This window comes from Neoarius graeffei, chromosome 23 (assembly GCF_027579695.1).
Source record: "Neoarius graeffei isolate fNeoGra1 chromosome 23, fNeoGra1.pri, whole genome shotgun sequence".
In the NCBI taxonomy this organism is placed as follows: Eukaryota; Metazoa; Chordata; class Actinopteri; order Siluriformes; family Ariidae; genus Neoarius; species Neoarius graeffei.
Window position 1 is genome coordinate 29,692,372 of NC_083591.1, and position 9,418 is coordinate 29,701,789.

Genomic DNA, 9,418 nt, shown 5'->3' on the forward strand with positions numbered 1-9,418 from the left:
TTGATTTGACATCACTCTGTAAACAGGGAGGAAGCTCCATGTTGACTTCTCAGTTCTTCTCATGTCGAGAATGAAGGATTCGTTAAGTTGTGCAAAAAAAGTAACAGCTCCATCTACAGCAAATAGTGCAAACAATGTTGTTGTTTTTAAACTTTTCTTTAACTGTCCTTTTTTTTTCAATGAACCATTGTTTGCACTATTCGCTTTAAGCCCAGCGCACACCTTCCCGACTTCATCGGGGCTTCGTGTGTCGGGCGATAGGTTACGAGTATACGGGCCCGATTTGATCGGTTCAAAATTCCCCGCACACATTTGCGAGACATCATACACATTCAGCCTGAATAGATGGTCACGTGTTCAAGATATCACGTGATAGTACAAAAAATATATATAATATATATACATACATGCATAGAGAAGTATTAAATTTTGAATATTAGAATCAAAAAGGGATAATAATCCCAACTAGACAAATCAGTAATAAGAATTGATTCTAATTTGTTCAGTCGTTCTTAAAATTCAACTTGTTCCGGGATTCCGGACAAGCGATCTCTGTACCACTGACAATGCTATAATACTTTACCAGGCATTTTCAAAGCTGACACGATTACAGCCATAGCCTTGTTCCTCTTTTCCCATTTGCTGTAATCAGATGAACTAATGTCATAAAGACAGGTGGACGCTTCCCAAAGTGACACAAGTTGTGCTTCCCGGTCCGCAGTCCACGTGTGATCAATCCTGGCACTCCAATTGGCTGTTTAAAATTATCGTAACAGATGAGATTGTAGTAACAACGTACACACTACCGACTGTGTTGCGTACGAGGAGATCGCGTCTGAAAATATCAAGACCAGTTTGATCTGAACCGAGCAACCGAGAACCGATGAAATCGGCTACGAGGTGCCCCCACACACATTTACGATTCGCAAGTGATTTAATTGGCCCGACAAAATCGTAAGCGAATCGGGAAGGTGTGCGGTGGGCTTTAGATGATTGTGTTATTGTTTTACACGTCTACAATTTCCAAAGTCCATTCTAACAAATAAAAAAAACTTCATAAAATAAAGTGTAATTTCATAATGACATAATTATCGCCCAGCCCTAATCAGGACTAACTGGTTTATAATGGATGTTTTACCCCTTTGTGTAATCTGTTTTATTCCTTGTTAAAAAGGTAACGTGCATGTGCCATATACAGAAATGCATGACGTAGAACAAAAGTGAATTACATTGGCCTATCAGACGAATCTGACCCTTTCCAATATGGCGGGCGCATTGACTCTCCAGCCAAGCTCTCGCGGGATTTGTCGTGTCTGTGTTGGGGAGGAGACCACTGATCTCTACGTCAAAAATCTGGATGGCTCATAGCCCATTCCCCGCTGTACAGATGAGTGAAGCCATCTGGACGCCATATTGCCACGCACATCATGTGTATTTGGTGTATTAAAGCTTCGTATCCAATCAAATTTGCCCCAAAAAATTTCCTGACTTTTTTCCCTTTCATTACCTCCTCTTATTTTCTCCACTTTACCCACATTCCTTACATATCCTTATAACGATCCTCTTCATTGTTATTGTTTCTTCCCTTTTTCAGTTCAGTTTCTGATATTTTTTTTGAATGGCTCTTTTACTTCCATCCATCCATTATCTGTAGCCACTTTATCCTGTTCTATAGGGTCGCAGGCAAGCTGGAGCCTATCCCAGCTGACTATGGGCGAGAGGCGGGGTACACCCTGGACATGTCGCCAGGTCATCACACATAGACACCAACAACCATTCACACCTACGGTCAATCTAGAGCCACCGATTAATCTAACCTGCATGTCTTTGGGGGAAACCGAAGCACCCGGAGGAAACCCACACAGACACAGGGACAGCATGCAAACTCCACACAAAAAGGCCCTCGTCAGCTGCTGGGATCGAACCTAGGACCTTCTTGCTGTGAGGCAACAGTGCTAACCACTACACCACCATATTATTTGCATGATTAGTTTAATTTCATTTTTCATTCTGTGCAATAGACTTTATTTTTTTTCTTGCTGATCTGGAAGAGTATATGAGGGTTTACATGCCTCCGTGCAACAGGAATTGACTTTACTTTTGTGGACCCTGACCCACATGCTGTCTCCATCTCTGTGTCAACCAGAATTGTTCTGTCATGTTGTAATGTACACTTTGTTTTCTTCTCTGTTGTGCATTATTGTCTATGTATTTTCTATTTGGTTGAAATAATAATAATAATAAGAATAAAATATGCAGTAATCTTCCTGAATGTATCCATGATGATAAAATGTATTGAAAACTGTGCAACACCCCACAAAAATCAACCATTCACACACGCACACAAATGCATACACAGAGATGATTCTAGAGTCTGTTGTGGCCCCAAGCAAAAATTTCCAGGGGGCCCTTCTGACCAGTGTTCATCACCAATATGTTATAAATAATCTGACACCAACGAAAAATGTATGAAACCAAAGTTTTTTAAGTTCCAAATGTGAAAATACAATGGTAAAGAACAATAAAAACAATAAAAAACAAAATAAATACTCTCGGGGGGCCCCTGGGCCAGGGGGCCCCAAGCAGTTGCCTGCCTTGCCTGTTCACAAGCTGCGAGTCTGTGCACACATACACGTGTGTATAAATAACATGTCCAGTTTGTGTGGGGTGGGTCGGTTGGTTGGTTTGTTTGTTCGTTCATTCATTCCTCAGCAATTAGATGAATAACATGTCCAGTTTTGTGTAGCTTCCTAGGCAGAGACATGACCGGACCGATCCGATGTGCGTGGTAATATGGCGGCCAGATGGCTTCAATCTGACGAGCCAATGAGCCATCCAGATATTTTACGTAGAGATCAGTAGGGGAAACCACTGAGCTCGATACAAAATCTGGAGCGCTCATGGCCTATTCCCCGCTGGAGAGACGAGTGAAGCCATCTGGCCGCCATATTACCACTCCCATCGCGTGAATTTGGCTATTGTAAATCCTTTTTTGATTGATCTTAGGGAATATTCTAATAATTTGAGATACTGGATTTCTGATTTTCATGAGCTATAAGCCATAATCATCAAAATTAAAACAAAAAAGGCTTTAAATATTTCACTTTACATGTAATGAATATAGAATATATGAAAGTTTACCTTTTTGAATTAAATTATGAAAAAAAGGAACTTTTTCATGGTATTCTAATTTTTTGAGATGCACTATATAAAATTGATATAGGCCTATTCACAGGTGAAATGTCCATCCACAACCTTTGACCTGGCGATTTGTACAGTTCACTGCTGCACATGTAGGTATTTTTCTTTTAATTTTTCTCACCAACTACATAAATAACTCGTCTAATTTTGTGTAGCTTCCAGTAGTCTAAATGACAGGGCTACTCCGCGGTGGGAGTGGTAAGATGGCGGCCAGATGGCTTCACGAGCCTGTGAGCTCTCCAGATTTTACCCAGAGCTCAGTGGGGGAAACGCTTTAGATCACGTGTTAAAACTAACGTTCAACTTCCGGGGATGACGTGACTTCTGACTGGTTTGTGGGTAAATACGTTGCTATTATTGAAGTTACGTTAATATGGATGCAGTATTTTGTGTTATGTGGAATTAACCCCTGGATCTGTTGTTATTGTGTGTATTTTACTCTCAAATTGTGCTTGAAGTTAAAATCGAAGTCACCCAGTTAGCTGAAAGCCAACCTGCTGTTTAAATAGCTTCCTGTCTGGAAATTGAATAGGGGAAGAGTCCATACCGCATGTAGTATACTGATCTAGGGAAAGTGAGTCATTTGGAATCTATACTTTTAATAATATTATTATTTTTCTAAAATATTGATTGTGTACACACCCAAATAACTGATCATTCTTTGACATGACCTCCAGTTAAAGTGCAACTCCAGTGTTCAAACAACACCTGCGTCACTACTTGGTTTGACATTTCTACACATTATGTAATAAAGATAGTGATCACAAAGTAATATTTTGAAATATGACAGTTAGTTGTAGTCCACTAATTTGATTGGGAAAACAGTATTCCAAGAGTGCTGATGCATAGTTTAACAGCCACTGGGATATTTCAGTGTGCATTTCACTACATAAAATGAAAAATTCATGACATTGAAACTGTTACTACATTTACTAAGGCAACACAACACTATGTCCAGCTGTTGCTTCTTTGGGAGCTACAGTGGTGCTTGAAAGTTTGTGAACCCTTTAGAATTTTCTATATTTCTGCATAAATATGACCTAAAACATCGTCAGATTTTCACACAAGTCCAAAAAGTAGATAAAGAGAACCCAGTTAAACAAATGAGACAAAACTATTATCTCATCTCATTATCTGTAGCTGCTTTATCCTGTTCTACAGGGTCGCAGGTAAGCTGGAGCCTATCCCAGCTGACTACAGGCGAAAGGCGGGGTACACCCTGGACAAGTCGCCAGGTCATCACAGGGCTGACACATAGACACAGACAACCATTCACACTCACATTCACACCTACGGTCAATTTAGAGTCACCAGTTAACCTAACCTGCATGTCTTTGGACTGTGGGGGAAACTGGAGCACCCGGAGGAAACCCACGCGGACACGGGGAGAACATGTAATCTCCGCACAGAAAGGCCCTCGCCGGCCACGGGGCTCGAACCCGGACCTTCTTGCTGTGAGGCAACAGCGCTAACCACTACACCACCGTGCCGCCCCAAAAATATTATAGTTGGTCGTTTATTTATTGAGGAAAATGATCCAATATTACATATCTGGGAGTGTCAAAAGTGTGTGAACCTCTAGGATTAGCAGTTAATTTGAAGGTGAAATTAGAATCAATCAATGGGATGACAATCAGGTGTGAGTGGGCACCCTGTTTTATTTAAAGAGCAGGGATCTATCAAAGTCTGATCTTCACAACACATGTTTGTGGAAGTGTAACAAAGGAGATTTCTAAGGACCTCAGGAAAAGCGCTGCTGATGCTCATCAGGCTGGAAAAGGTTACAAAATCATCTCTAAAGAGTTTGGACTCCACCAATCCACAGTCAGACAGATTGTGTACAAATGGAGGAAATTCAAGACCACTGTTACCCTCCCCACTACTGGTCCACCAACAAAGATCATTCCAAGAGCAAGGCGTGTAATAGTCGGCGAGGTCACAAAGGACCCCAGGGTAACTTCTAAGCAACTGAAGGACTTGCTCACATTGGATAATGTTCATGTTCATGAGTCCACCATCAGGAGAACACTGAACAACAATGGTGTGTATGGCAGGGTTGCAAGGAGAAAGCCACTGCTCTCCAAAAAGAACATTGCTGCTCATTTGCAGTTTGCTAAAGATCACGTGGACAAGCCAGAAGGCTATTGGAAAAATGTTTTGTGGACGGATGAGACCAAAATAGAACTTTTTGGTTGAAATGAGAAGCGTTATGTTTGGAGAAAGGAAAACACTGCATTCCAGCATAAGAACCTTATCCCATCTGTGAAACATGGTGGTGGTAGTGTCATGGTTTGGGCCTGTTTTGCTGCATCTGGGCCAGGATGGCTTGCCATCATTGATGGAACAATGAATTCTGAATTATATCAGTGAATTCTAAAGGAAAATGTCAGGACCCCTAGCCATGAATTGAATCTCAAGAGAAGGTGGGTCATGCAGGAAGACAACAACCCTAAGCACACAAGTCGTTCTACCAAAGAATGGTTAAAGAGTAATAAAGTTAATGTTTTGGAATGGCCAAGTCAAAGTCCTGACCCTCATCCAGTTGAAATGTTGTGGAAGGACCTGAAGCGAGCAGTTCATGTGAGGAAACCTACCAACATCCCAGAGTTGAAGCTGTTCTGTACGGAGGAATGAGCTAAAATTCCTCCAAGCCGGTGTGCAGGACTGATCAACAGTTACCGGAAATGTTTAGTTGCAGTTATTGCTGCACAAGGGGGTCACACCAGATACTGAAAGCAAAGGTTCACATACTTTTGCCACTCACAGATATGTAATATTGGCTCATTTTCCTCAATAAATAAATGGCCAAGTATAATATTTTTGTCTGATTTGTTTAATTGGGTTCTCTTTATCTACTTTTAGGACTTGTGTGAAAATCTGATATTGTTTTAGGTCATATTTATGAAGAAATATAGAAAATTCTAAATGGTTCACAAACTTTCAAGCACCACTGTATTTTCATCGAGGGAGAAAAATAAACAATATTGGGTCATATTGTGTCTGAAATGTCACTTGACATCAGTTTATTGTTTATAGAACATTTGTCTTTAAATAATATCACACAAACATGGGTGTGGGCGGCACGGTGGTGTAGTGGTTAGCGCTGTCGCCTCACAGCAAGAGGGTCCGGGTTCGAGCCCCGTGGCCAGCGAGGGCCTTTCTGTGCGGAGTTTGCATGTTCTCCTCGTGTCCGCGTGGGTTTCCTCCGGGTGCTCCGGTTTCCCCCACAGTCCAAAGACATGCAGGTTAGGTTAACTGGTGACTCTAAATTGACCGTAGGTGTGAATGTGAGTGTGAATGGTTGTTTGTGTCTATGTGTCAGCCCTGTGATGACCTGGCGACTTGTCCAGGGTGTACCCCGCCTTTCGCCCGTAGTCAGCTGGTATAGGCTCCAGCTTGCCTCCGACCCTGTAGAACAGGATAAAGCGGCTAGAGATAATGAGATGAGATGAGAAACATGGGTGCTGTTGTATTGAATATCAGCAATGTCCAGGGTTCCTGCTGGCACTTGTCACATTTGTCATTGACAAACATAATCCATCAGTGACAAAGAGAAAATTACTAGCAGTCATCACAGTGACAAATGTATTTGTCATGTTTATCATTATCATAAGTGATATATTTTTTTTAGAAATCCCTTTCTAGAAAAGCCAGAGTGTAAACAATGAGCACATGCTTGTGACCAGTAAAAATCGACGACATGTAATGACCAAATGAGCGCCAAGCTTTTGACCAATCGCAATGCATCTTAACCCTCAGGGTATTTTCTGGCACTAATGATTTTGGCATGCTCTGATTTTGTTGTCAGTTTCAACAAATCTAAGTAGTATTTTCAGTCATATGACTTTTTTTGTATTCAGCACAAGCTCAGCTACAATAATGTCTATGTAGTATGTATGTTATGATTGTACTTAAAAAAAAACAGATAAATGAAGATATTGTCAAAAGCAATTTTAGAGCTGTGTTGGAATGTGTGAAAGAACACTACCTTACCCGCTGTGACAAACTGTTTTGGACACTTGATGTGATTCTATTCAGTCTTAGGTATCAAGCCCAAAAACTTAAATCTGCTCCATTGAGTTGGACAATTAAGTGGCCATCAAAAAATTTATGTCCTGTTGTTTTGGGATAAAGGGTTGGCAGTGGGAGGGGTATTCAATGAGAAGAGTAAAAAATTCCATTCAATGAGAAGAGTGAAAACCCCTCCCCTTGCCAACTCTTAATCCCATCAGGTCAAGTGGACAAACAGTTCACCACAATGAGTAAGGTCATGTTTTTTCACACATTCCAACACGGTTCTAAAACTGCTTTTTACAACATCTTCATTTATTTGTTTTTTTTTTTAAGTTTTACTTTATTCAGTGTGTCTTGAAATTAACTCTTGTACTATTTTATTCAGTTCAGAGCTACTACCAACTTTGTTAATCTGTTACACAATTACTCTGTAATTTTGCTCCCACTCCAACTCCAAATTTTACTCTCTAAACTCAAAATAGAGCAAAATTAACTATTTTTGAGGAAAATATGTTTAACTCCAGAAAAATTGCTCAGTCGTTTCCCTGTATATGCACTACAGCGCACGCATATGAACCACTATGCTCATAAGAAATAGAAGAAATATTTACACTTATTTGAGTTGATCTTCGGCCAGATCGAGTCAAAGTTCAAAATGACACCATTCATCATCAGTGTCACAGTTCTCAAGATCCGATGAACCGCTGAAATTAAATTGCTGTCCTGAATCATGAATTGGATCGGTGTCCTTAAATTGAATCGCTGTTCTGAATCATGAATTGAATCATGAATTGAATAGCTATCCTGAAATTGAATCGCTGTCCTGAATCATCCGAAGTGCCATCTCGCAAATCCGCATGTCATCTCGCAACAAGTTTTACCTCCAAACAGGTAGCCTAAACTATGGCTGACATATTTTATCCTGTTTATGGTGGGTGTTCTCACCGTGAAAGAGAAACCAGACAAAACTGAAAGAATGAAAGTGATTATCTGCTGTTATCCTGTGAATAGTCTTTTATGAATGCGTAAATGGGCGCTCAGCGACTCGGGTGTGACTGAGTAAGGTGGCAAGTTTTATGTTTCATCTAATTTAGGTAATTTAAAAAATATAATATTATTTGGCAGTGGGCACAAAGGAAAGTATAATGCTTCTGTCAATATTTTTATCATGCTTGTATGATAAAAATTTCCAAAGTTATTAATCTAAATACAAGATTTGCTCATTCTAAACTTGCTGAGCTTTGCCGGTGAAGCTCTCAACCCCAGAGGGCCTGGTGCGGTGGTGTAATTATCTCTGTGTGAATCAAACAGTGGTGCAGTCTAAACCGAAACAAGCACAGGGAAGGCACACTCAGAGCCCCTACCATCCCCGAGCACATTGGACAGTGTCAGTAATACAGGGGCACTGAGCTCTGTATAAAATCTGGAGAGCTCATGGCCTATTCCCCGCTGTAGAGACGAGTGAAGCCATCTGGCCGCCATCTTAGCACTCATATCGCATGTATTTGGTTTATGTATTAAACCGTCGTATCAGATCAAATTTGCCCCAGGAAAAGTATCTCCTGGCTTTTTTTTCCTTTCATTGTCCCCTCTTATTTTCTCCACTTTACCCACATTCCTTACATATCTTTATAGCGCTCCCCTTCACTGTTATTGTTTTTTTTTCTTTTTTCAGTCCGGTCTCTGATAATTTTTTAGCTCTCTCTCTCTCTCTCTCTCTCTCTCTCTCTCTCTCTCTCTCTCTCTCTCTCTATCTATCTGTCTGTCTGTCTGTCTTAGATCTATCTATCTATTATTATTATTATTATTATTATTATTATTATTATGCCAACACAAAGGCTGTACAATACTTCTTTTCTATTTAGGACAGTTCTTGAAACAGGATTATTTTCTCATGTTATTTGCCATTTTCCCTTCATTCTCACGTCTTAGCATTTATTGGTCACATACACTACCATTCAAAAGTTTGGGGTCACTTTGAAATTTCCTTATTTTTGAAAGAAAAGCACTGTTCTTTGCAATGAAGATCACTTTAAACTAATCAGAAATACACTCTATACATTGCTAATGTGCTAAATGACTATTCTAGCTGCAAATGTCTGGTTTTTGGTGCAATATCTACATAGGTGTATAGAGGCCCATTTCCAGCAACTATCACTCCAGTGTTCTAATTGGGGGCCAAGCAGCAAAGCTGCGAAGGCAC

General features: G+C 40.4%; 1 protein-coding gene across 1 annotated transcript in view; it reads left to right on the plus strand.

Annotated features, from left to right (window-relative positions):
- Positions 1-3,500: 3,500 nt before the first annotated feature.
- Positions 3,501-9,418, plus strand: part of mul1a (mitochondrial E3 ubiquitin protein ligase 1a) — a 34,657-nt gene continuing 28,739 nt past the window's right edge. The window contains exon 1 of the mRNA XM_060906039.1: positions 3,501-3,540. The gene's annotated coding sequence lies outside the window, so the exon portion shown is untranslated. The remainder of the gene's footprint in view (positions 3,541-9,418) is intronic.